This window comes from Zonotrichia leucophrys, chromosome 3 (assembly GCF_028769735.1).
Source record: "Zonotrichia leucophrys gambelii isolate GWCS_2022_RI chromosome 3, RI_Zleu_2.0, whole genome shotgun sequence".
Classification (NCBI taxonomy): Eukaryota; Metazoa; Chordata; class Aves; order Passeriformes; family Passerellidae; genus Zonotrichia; species Zonotrichia leucophrys.
In genome coordinates, this window is record NC_088172.1 from 63,511,912 (window position 1) to 63,521,079 (window position 9,168).

A 9,168-nucleotide genomic window follows, 5' to 3' on the forward strand; every position below is an offset into this window, starting at 1 on the left:
GCATGGCTGACAGGACTACCATTCCCCTACTGGTCTCTTTTGGAATCATGTTCTGGGCCCTTCAGCGATCCAGCATGAAAGATTTGTGCAAGGAACCACCATCCAGATACTCTCCCTCTCACCTAATTCAGCCCTGAGCTTTGGCACCAGGGGGAAGAGAATAGGAGTGCCATTCTGCATGGATGCTTCTCCATCTGAGAGTCCAAGGCATGCTGGAGGAGATGTTGAGGGCTGACACAGTCCCAGAATGGTGAAGAGATGGTGGTTTTGGGGACACATTGCAAAGCACAGAAGGAAGACAGTGCCTCTGCAGAATGGTTTCTTGGCTGCTGCATACCAAATGCACCAAGAAAGCAAGTAAACTGGCAGTGACTAGGAAATGACTGATCCATGCCAAAGCTGTGAAACAGTCACTCTCACTCCTGGGTCCTTCAAAGCTGCTCAGGAGTTTGAGAGGCTGAGATCCTCCTGTGTCCTTCCTTGCTTGCTTCTGCCCATTTGAATTGTGGGGATCCCTTTTCTGTGCTGATTAGGAAGCAGCTGATGCCCTCCTAGCTGAGCAATTGGACCACATGTAGGGACTCCCCAGCCAAGCAAAGCTCCAGCAAGGCTATCCCTCCTTACACTGACACTCATTACTCATTATTCAGAAATAACCAGCTGTTTCAGTAGAAAAATAAACAAGCAGTGACAACGCTGGCTCAGAAAGGGCATGCAGAAAGGGAGAAGTCCTATGTCAGATCAGGGGCTTGGGTAGAGATGTGGACATCCCTTAGCTCAGAACAAGGGAAGAAGTGTACAGGATAGGCAGACTCATTTCATTCTACTATTACAGAGCAGAGCATTGGTAATGGAAGCAGTGACAGGGTCTTCATGTGGAAACCCATTCACAGGAGCTGCAAGCACAGCAGTGTGAAAAGGCTGGATTATTTCTCCAGGCTGCTTTGCTTGGAGAGATAGGCAATGAAAGGACATCTTTACACAGCCATGCTGGGTGGCTGCAGCACAGTCTGTGTGTTCACCTCTAAGAGCACACCTGCAAGCAGGCAGTGCTGCTCCTGCACGTCGTGTTTGATTGCCTCCCTACTGCGGCTGCCAGTGGTATGAATGAACAGACACACCCCGATTCTTCTGATCTTCTGTTCAGATACACTCATGCAAGTGTAATGAAGGTTTGTGGGAAAGGGCAGGCACCCATGAATAGTATTGATTCACACTGAATGCAGGACGTGCAGCTCTTTATACTCGCTCTCCAGCCTCTTTGCCTGTGTCTTCAGCAGTTGGATTTTGCAGCAAGTCCCTTGCAACTTCCAGAGAGATCAATGAGGCTGAGCAATTGCAGAAGCAGCATGGTAGGTCAATGGACAAGATCCTTTCCCCTCCAGCATGAGGCAATAGGGTGTAAGGGATTTATAAACTGAAGTCTGAGGTGATTACAGAACTCAGGACTTAATTACACAATTCCATTCCCCTGTCACATGTCAAGTGTCTAACAGGGACCTGGCAAAATACACCATGTGTTCTCAAAATTTCATACCCTTGTTCACTGCTGTGGAAGATGAGAATTAAAATCTTTTATTAAGTCCTGCAAGCTGCAAAGTTATGAACAATGACTGTAAAATGTGAAAAGCAGAGAGGGAGTGAGAAATACTCTTCTTTGGATGATCTCTGAAGCTTGTGGGAAAGCTCATATTGTGCTCTTGCAGCATCCCAGCTTTTCTCCTGAAGCCATCACCCAGCTACAAATCTCACACCTCCCTCTAAATCCCATACCTCCCTCCCAGGGCTTTCTACTACCTCAGACCTTCATATCCTTCCTTCTCAGCTTTTACTGTTGCAGATGAGGAACTGAGGGACATTATTGTTCCATTCCGTTATTCTACTCTGCATGTTAACTTCAGAAGCATAGTCCAAAAGGCCTATCTTCTTCCCTTATGCAGCTCCCTTTTGGTCATCTCTGCCTTTAGGAAATTAAACCTCAGAGTGACATCTGTCTTGCCCTGCCTCTTAGCTTCAGTAGGGCTACCATTTCTCTACAAAAGCACAACAGATCATTATCTCTTCACAGTGGCAAATCTGTTGATTGGAAAAACTCCCAGACTATTTTTTGGTTTATTTTCTCCCCCTGATCGCTACATGGGCTTCCCTGCCATCTCTATGAGGCACTGCTTTTCCACTGCGTTTCCAAGAGCAGCCAAATCCATCATCATCAGAAATGAGAGACGTTCTGCGCCTGGACTGAGCTCCACTCCCACACAGCATTTCCTTTCCCTCACCCTTACTCCCCATCTGTATTTTACTCAGAGAGCTGCCGAGCACTGAGCTGCTTTTGGGCTTTGCAGTCAGTTTTTGGGTGGAGCAGTGGATGAGCTCATTGGGCTGCGCTGGCCCCAATGTCATATGGCCTTCCTTCACTCAGAGAGAACCTTTACCCTTTGTTGGCATTTAGAGCCAGATGAGTGCTCAGCCACCTTGAAAACAATGTGTAATTAAACTAATTGTTCTGTTCAAAAATAGTGTCATAAGGTCTACAGAAGTAATTAGAATTGCCACACCATTACTGTTGAGAAGCAATAATGTCTCTTACATGGGCATTAATCTGATAACTGCCTTCATTTACAGAGATCATGTATCAATGTGTTTGGGGTTTGGTTATTTTTCCTCCTCAGAGCACAGAAAGTCCAGAAGTGGGGCTGCAAACCACAGGAGGTTCCTTTTTGGGGCTTCTGAAGTTCATCATTCTTTTGGAAAGGTGAAGTTTTCCTTGCTCTTTCTGCACCACTCCACAAACTTCTGCTCAAGCTGACTCCTTGTTTCAAAAGTCTTTAAATATGTCTGTTCCTACTGCCTCTGAAAGTATCAAGTTTCTTTTGTGCCAGGACATTACCTGTGGTCTTCCCACCTTCCCTGATCATTACCTGCATTAAAACTCAGTGTAGAATATTAGACTCATAAATAAAAGGCTTTCAATCCCTACAGTAAAAGGCAATAATTGCATTACCACTGCTCTGTCTCTCCCTTTCTCTCTCTAGCATAAATATGCATAGGCATATATATATATACACACACACCTATACATACATACATAAATATATGTACATGTACATGACATGGACACTCTGAGAAGCTCCTATGGACAGAGAACTTCTGTTGCATTCCCTGCCCACTCTTAACTGCCTCCTTGTAATGGACAGAAAATGGCAGATTTGCAGAATCCACACTTTCTACCTGCCAGCTAATTCCTCCAGATCAGGTATTAAAACACTCTGAGGTTATAATTTTTGAAAGATTCTTAATGTGCATTCTAACTCTTGAAAAGTGACCAACTTTTCTTACATATTAGGATCAAAGACCAACCCAATATCCTGAAGTTTGTATAAGCTACATAAGAAAATGAGGATGGGAATAAATATGCTTGAAATGGAGGCGGGTAGACTGTTAATAGCTAGTTACCTTTCTGCAGATGAAATCAGCAAATGTAGGTGTACCTGAAAATATTATACCCAGACTGTATTTCTCTTGGAAAATGCTCTGGTCAGTGAATTTCCACAAAATGAAATGAACAACTGCTTCAAGTAGAGTCAAAGATTAATTCACAACTCTGCTGTGTGAGGTGTATCACAGTTGAGAATGGATACAGAAAAGGGAGATGTATGTGAATGTTGACAAAGAGATTCATTAGCACAACTGCATTGTTCACACCATAACCACATCTCTGTACAAAATTTTTAAAAAACCCCAAAAAACAAAAAAAAAAAAAAACAAACCCACCCAGACTTTAGATATTGTGACTTTGAAGGCAATGTTAAGTATTTTTGACCAAAGAATTTTCTTGCTCCTTTGGAAATAGAAGTTTAGGAAAGTGTTGAAGAAGTTTAGGAAAGTGTTGACAGATAACTTCCTAGAGCAGACATTTTATGTTTTAAAAAAATTACCTTTTCTTCTTCGCTTTTATGCTGTGCTATCACATACTGCTAAAGCTGGCTGTGGTATGCTTTTGTGTACTTAAGAACCTTTCTGAAAACATTGAAAACTAAGGATCTTTACTTTATGATGACTGAACTTTCTGATCTTTGTGCATAAATTTTTCAAAGTGGTATTTTTTTCTCAGAAAATATCTCTCGATTTATGTGGGTTTCTCCTTCCCTCTGTAGCCACTCCCTCATAGCCTTGCTGAAGTGGGGTTCCCGCTGTTCCTGATAGTGTAGCTCCAGGCTTTGCAGCACTAAAATCTTCCACAGAAAAATGATAAACAATTCCCCAAGATCTACACTGTCTCTTACACTCTCTCCATCCAAGATCTTGTGTTGAGAATGTACATACGTATCTGCAAACTGTGATCTTGGATTTCTAGGTACACTGGTCAAAATCTGACAATTGAAACTGAAAACTTTTCTTTTTTTTTCCCTTAGTTTGGTTATGTGGTCCTCTATGGAGCGCAGAAGAGGTGGAGAGGCTGAGGCTGGCAGAGGGATGGGCCTTGGGGAGTAGGTCATGTTGGTTTTCTGCGTCGAGCTGCATGCAGCTTAAGAAAAACAGATCAGAAAAGCCCCAGTGGTTTGCACAAGACTTCCACCCAAGGTGAGGGAATCCTTATGAGACTGTCTGGGTTTTCTGTTCAGTACATTTTTTAACTGTGAACTCCTGACTCACCCATTTTTATGTGACCTAAAAATCTGACTGATGCTGTTTACTAGAGACAAACAGCTTGATAATTCAAATCTCGACAAAGCTAGTAATTAAAACCAGTTCCCCTGAAGTCTTTTTTTGATACAGCCTGTGTGAAGTGAGTTTGTAATTTTCACCCAACCCTTAAACTCTGGCGTAACTGGATTAAGGCTAATTTGAAAAACATTCCCGACAGAAATAAATCTTTACTGGAAGAAAGGGCAGGGAAGAGTAATGCATATTATTCAGAGAAAAATACAAAGACTTTAAGAGCCTGCCTTGGTTAGCCCATCAAAGTGGAAGCTGAGAGGGGAAGACTGCTTCTGTGCTGGGCTGTGAAACACCAGTAAGGGAAGGCTATGTGAAAAAATAGGTCAACACCTGCTGCTGGTCATAAATTTGGCAAGGAAATAAGGGAGAAGTCGATGACAACTAGAGCAATAGAACAGCTTTATAGGAATGAAAAGTACTGAGTAGTTTTAAGACAGTATCAGGTCTGTCTCTGGAGAGCCTGTGATGTGTCTGTCTCTAGCACATGCTGCATTCCCACTGAAGCAGGTATGATTAGTTGGAAGTCACTCTCATCCTCAATTTGGAAGTAGTCACAGATGAGCACTTCTCATTTTCTCTAAAATAGAGAGTTACCAGTTGCAGAACATGCCAGTGATCTTTCTAGAGGAAATGATCATCACAAACACTCTGATCATAGATATTTAATACTGGAGCATGAAGGAAATAAACTACAGAAAGTGGCCAGCTTCACATGCACCATCAGATTAGCATCTTCCACCACCATAAACAGTGTGCTGGGCAAGAGGGTGTGTTACTCTGATCTCCCTCAGCATTTTTTCATTTATTTCATGTTCTTATTCTCATCTATAAAACTGGATCTTCAAAATTATTTTTGCAATCATGTTTGTGGAGCAGTATCAGGAAGTCAGATCCTCTGGGTTGGGTGCTCCATACACAGCAGCTTTTCCAAACTACTTCTCACACTTCAGACAGGGGTTCATCATCAAAAGGAATCCCAAAAACAGATTGGCAAGCAAGCAGTGAAGATAGACAGGAACATGAACTAAGTCACAGGTATGCACAGTTATGGGCAAGATATGGGAGATTTTTGAGGATAATGAGGATCCTGTACAGGCAAACAGATGCAAGCTTGTTTTTTGAAAGGGTTCATCAAACAATAAGAAACAGTCTAAGGAAGTCTGGGTGCCCTCCCAGCTCTGTTTTCCACAACTCAGTGATTTCTGTGACTGTGGTTTTGAAAGGGTAGCTGATGTCAGACAAGTTAGACTGCAGGGGAGCAGAGGAATATGGATACCATTCATACTATTCCCAAGAATAGAAGGCAAAAGCGCAATCACTCTCAGACTCTGGGGTCTGCGGCTGCTGAGGTTTCTGTGCAGATGGGAGCAAACAGATTGAATTTGGTGTGCCTGGAATGGAGAAGCAGCACAAGGGATAGAAAGGCAAAGAAATGTCAAGAGCAGGAGTACCCATGGAAGGCTATTAGACATGGCTGTTGTCTTTAGACAAAGCTGGGAGCAGTATTGTGTAGCATTGTGGCACACTACAATACGCGGATCGAGGCACGCAAGCACAGTAACTCATCCAGCTATTCCCATGACCCACAAACACTGAGGCAGTGAATGTGATAGACAGAAGCAACGGGAAGATGCTGCAGTCACTTGTGTGTCCCTGTTCAGGCAGCAACGTGTCTGCAATGGGTGCAGTCCAGTCACGAACTCAGAAGCGTGTTTGTACCCGCACTCATTTATTCATCATCCACAGCATGTTGCAAACAATCATAAGAATGCCAGTTACTTGCCAAGACACAGAGATTTCTCCTGTCTGACACTTGAGCTGGGCTCTGTGATAACAGTACCAGGTTCCAGCTGGGTGCTACATACAGCTCAGTTTGAGTTTCACATCATAGAAGTATTTGCCATGGTCACATTCAGCTGAGCACAGCAAATACATGAGCAGCACACCAAGCCCTGGTGTGGCTCGCCCTGGAGTGGTATCAGTCAGACTGGTGGTAAACCCCATCACAACATGACACCTAAGGATGAGTGCAAGCACTGAAAAGCACTAATTGGCAGCAATGCTAAAGACCTGCAAGAAGCCGTGATACAATCATGATGTATGTTGTCAACCATGTGCATTCATACAGTTAACAGGAAAGCCTACAACCAGTTCCTCCTGCTGTGCTTTTTGTTATTCATTTGTAGCGCAGCAACACTGCCACCCACAAAAAAGGCCAGGATTTCACTGTGCTAAGAGATGTACAAACAGAGACCAAAAAAAGGTGGCTTCTATCCACAAATACTTCTCATCTAACTGCTTGGTGAAATGTCACCATCCATATACAGCCGTTTGCTGAGCAATTCTTCTGGCATCTCCCCAGTCTGCTAGGCAGCATGACCATCAGCTTTGCAACACCCAAGAGCTTGCACTGTTAAAGAGAGTGTTCAGCCAACTTCTCTCATGTAAACGTTGCTCTCTGCCAACTCTGTGTGGCTCTAGATTATCAAGTTTTTTATATATGAATGTTTTCATAAGATACTGTGTGTTAAAATTAATACTTTGCTGAAGTAGCAGCTGCAAATGTTTTACAGAACAAACCCTACAAGCAGTTTCTCTGTTTCCAGCCTCTAAAAACTGACTCACAAATTCATATTATCTGGTATGCCTGAGAAGGGTAGAAGTCTCATGTGTGTTGGAAGAATGGAGCAGTATGGTGTCTAAACTTACATGCCAGACCTCCCAACCTGCCCATTCTGCAGCTCTCAGTTCAGCTACCCATTTTCTTATCCAAATCTTCCATTTAGTGGGTTATTCTTCCTCATTATCCATCTTTCTTCCCTTTTCTCTTTCCTTTCTTTCTCATAGACCAGAAGAGTTTAAGGACTTCTGTAGGAAGTGCTAAAGGCAAGTCCCAAGGCAGGGTGTAGAAGCACCTGGTGAGGTTTCAAGATCTCAGCTGCAGACCCAGCCCCTAAAGGAGGGACCAGGAGCCATGGCTGTGTTCCTCCATGCAGGGGTAAAGAGGGAGACTGAGAAAAAGCACTCCTGGCCATCTGTCATGTCCTGAGACAGTCAAGTCCTTAGCAGAGGAAGGAGAAAGAGGAAGATGAAGTGCAGAAAGGATCCTGGCAAGGCATCAAAGGTAGAGCATCATGGTTGAACAGCCTGGCTCACTTTGTCACAGTCCTCCCCAACATGACTGGCTATTGATCTAGAGCTTCACTGACGAGACAGCAGAAGCTCAAAAAATGAGGAAGGAGGAGCTGGGCAGGGAGGTGCCCTTTGGAGTAGAAAGGCAGGAACAGCAAGAACAGCTTGAGGGCAAGTTCTCACCTGAGGCATGGAGGACAAGCACTCTGGAAAAGAAAGGCTGGATGCAAAACACATATGAATATGTATTGTGTGAGATCAAGCAGAAGGAAGAGGAAGGGCACATCCAGCTACTGCCAGAGGAAAATACACCAAGGGTGGGATGCTTCCCCACCCATCCCCACCCCCAGCCAATCACCAGCATGGCTCTGACAATGCTGGTATGTTTTTTCTGACTCTAAACAGATTTCCTACTGTCTCAAGCACACTGCAGCAAAACCAGCTCAGGGAATTTAATTAGAATTGAGAATACTTAATAGTGCTGTGGCAGGAAACAGACTCAGCAAGGAGAGGTGATGCTCTGAGGCTTGCATGGAGGTATCTAACCCTCCATACACTCAATATAGGACTAAGTGTTGCTACCCTTATTCATGTGACATGGTTTACTACAAGAATAGCCTTACTGCAGCCAGCAGTCCAGAGATGCAACACTTTTATCCCAAGCACTGCAAAAAACAGCCAGCAAGGATGATATTCCTTGTCAATGCAAATGCAGAAAGCACCACCTCTGAAGTGAATGGTGCTATGCTCCTGTGTGTTCCTATAATGAAGCAGGACTGCTGTTTAAAATACAAACTTGCCCTGGAGCTCTTTCAGCTGCTCATCCCTAGAATATGAATCCAGACATTTCCTGGACAGTGTAGCCCAGCGGCAGTAGCAGGGGCCAGAAATTGACTTGCTGAAGCCATGGAATAGCTGAATCAAACACATTCAAAGATGTGTAATAAAAATTTTCCATCTCATCTTTTTCCCAAGCTGAAAGATCTGCAATTACCTTTTTTAATAGTTTTTCATACCTTCAATAAAAATAACCATTAAAAAAATAGCAAACAGGAGAATTGCTTTGGAAAACACCTTCATTGGTATTCAGAAGTCAATTTTCGTCATTTATTTTCAAAACTAGTATGAAGGAATTATCTTCTGTGGTCAGTCAGGGACTGGCTGGTTTTCATATTATTTTTTTCTTTTAAAAAGATAGAGCTTTGAGCTTGAATTCAGTGGAGTACTCCAGACAATTGTTGGATCAGATTGCCATTCCATGCAATAAACCTGCAGAAATTGTAATTGGAATTTTATAATTAAAGTCCAAACTGAGAA